The sequence below is a fragment of the Corylus avellana genome, chromosome ca1 (genome assembly GCF_901000735.1).
Source record: "Corylus avellana chromosome ca1, CavTom2PMs-1.0".
In the NCBI taxonomy this organism is placed as follows: domain Eukaryota; kingdom Viridiplantae; phylum Streptophyta; class Magnoliopsida; order Fagales; family Betulaceae; genus Corylus; species Corylus avellana.
In genome coordinates, this window is record NC_081541.1 from 40,110,410 (window position 1) to 40,112,931 (window position 2,522).

Consider the following 2,522-nt stretch of genomic DNA (forward strand, 5'->3'; position numbering starts at 1 on the left):
CATTGATCTTAATACCATGAGGATAGAAGAGTTAGTTGGTGCTCTTCAAACTTATGAGTTTTCCTTGCCTCAACCTAGGAAAAATAAGGATATTGCCCTTAGAACTCTTAGGAAGAACTCTGATGAGTTATCTGATGAGGATTCACCAGATGAAGAGGAACTTGCCTTGATAGCTAGAAGGTATTTTAGAAATGAACATAGAATTTCCAAGAAATTTGGAAAACAAAAAGAGAGTACTCATGATAGAAATGAAAGAGACCCACGTGATCCAAAATGTTATGAGTGTTCTGGCTATGGTCATATGCAAAAGGATTGTGCTAACCTCAAGAGTAATAAGCCAAAAGACCAAAAAGCCTTCAATATTACCTTGAGTGACACCGATGAGGAAGAAACTCCTAATTATATGGCTTTTGTTGCATCCTATGATTCTGATGATTCTAATCAATCAGATGTCAGTTTGCCTCTGATAATGAATCAAATAGGGTTAATGATCTTCAAAACTCCTTTAACAATTTAATGGAAAAGTTTTATATGCTTAGAAATACTAACTTGAAAATTGTTAAGGATTTTAAGAATCTTGAGCTTGAAAGAGATAATTTGTTGAAATCTTTGAGTAATTCACATGCTGTTTGCAATACTCTCAAATCTGAAAATCATGTGTTAATTGCTAAAAATAAATCCCTTCAAAATGATCTGATTGCATCTAGAAATCACTTGAGTAAATTCTCTAGTGAAAAGCTTGATAAAATGTTGCATATTCAAAAGTATTCTAGCGACAGATCTGACTTAGGATTTGATAAAACTGCTTCTTTGTCTTCTAACCATGCTTCTACTTTAAAGACTGTTTTTGTTAAACCAGTGAAAGTAGAAGAATCTTCAAGTGAAGAAAAGCAAGTAGTTGCTCCGACTCCTCAAGGTAAGAAAGGTAAAAAAATCTACATTGAGCCTCATGTATCTTACCCTACACCTAGAGTCTTGCATCCTCCTAGAAAATTACATTCTCAAAGGTTTGTCCCCACATGTCATCACTGTGGTAAAGTGGGTCACATTTGACTTCATTGTTTTAATTTGAAACCTCATGTGCATATAAATGAAAATTCCTATTCTAGGAAAGAAAGTGAGGGTTTGGTCATAATGATGAGAGAAGTGCTATCTAGGCTAGATAAGTTTGAGCAAAGTCATAAGTCTAGACCTAAGATTTCTCAAGTTTGGCTTAGGAAGGATAATACCATTCACCCCTTGAGGGAAGTGGTGATAATCTCACCTTATGTTAGGTGAGTCACCCACATGCCTAGGATTGATTTTCTTGCATATCTTTGCATATCCTAGAGCATGTTGTTTTTCGTTTTTCATTGCATTTTTGTTTTATTTTGTTTTGAAATTGTATTTTGTTTGTGTGCATTTCTTTTGTGAAAAATAACAAAAAGACAAAAATATTTTACTTTGGTTTTTTTGTTTTTTTTTGTTTTTCTTCTCTTTATTTTGTCTTATGCACTTAGATTGTTCATTAATTTCTCATGTTGCTTTTTATGAATTTAATTCCTTGTGTCTTGGAATGTTCTTAATATGCATGAGATGAAAATCTGTGTCAATGGACTTGTTTTTGTGTTTACCTAAAGCCTGAGCTTATGTGGTACATTTTGCCTATACTTTATCTCTTGTGCACAGTTAAGCTTAAATTGAGGTTTTGTTTCACTTTATTTGTGAGGTTTGTTAGGTAACCATATGAGGTTTTTGACTAGTCATATTATTCAAATTGACCATATGCTAGTTGAATCTAGGGCTTAAAAATTCCTGTTTTCTCTTTTGTGATAAGCACCAAAAGTTTAAGGACACTTTATCAAAGAGAAAAATAAACAAAATAGTGAAACAAATAAAATCAAAATATCATATTCCAAAATGAATTTATTTCACTGTGTCAAACTTGTGCAAAATATTTTACAAAGAGAAATGTATAGGATGAGAGTGGCTAGGCCCTAGTATGATAATGTTTGACTTTTGATTTGATATACTTGTCAAAACCTCATGGTGGTGAAACTTTCTCCTCATTTTGTAAGTTGAAAATTTTTCTCTTTGGATAGCTTACACACACACCACACAAGCAAGGGTTGAATGAAACATTTTTCTTTGCTTGGGTTAAGCAATATGAGTTTCTTGTCATTTCTAGTCTCATGTATATTTTGCATATTTGGAGTATGTTTGGGATATTCATTGTGCAATACATTAGTTATTGATGTGTATATCATGTGTGTTCATTTGACTTTTGAGGGGAAGAAACATGTTTTGCATTTCCAGTTTCTTATTGTTAATTGAGTCATACATTGAGGGGGAGTTTTGCTGATGTTTACTTATGATCACACATTCTACGTCATTTTTTTTATTTAGTTTTATTTATGTCTTCTTGTTCCACATATGCCTTGATGTATTTTGTGAAGTATTTAAGAAAACATGAAGATCTTTTGTCATATATTCTGTGACAAAAAGGGAGAATAAATATGGGGAGAAGATGGGATTGGCTCGGC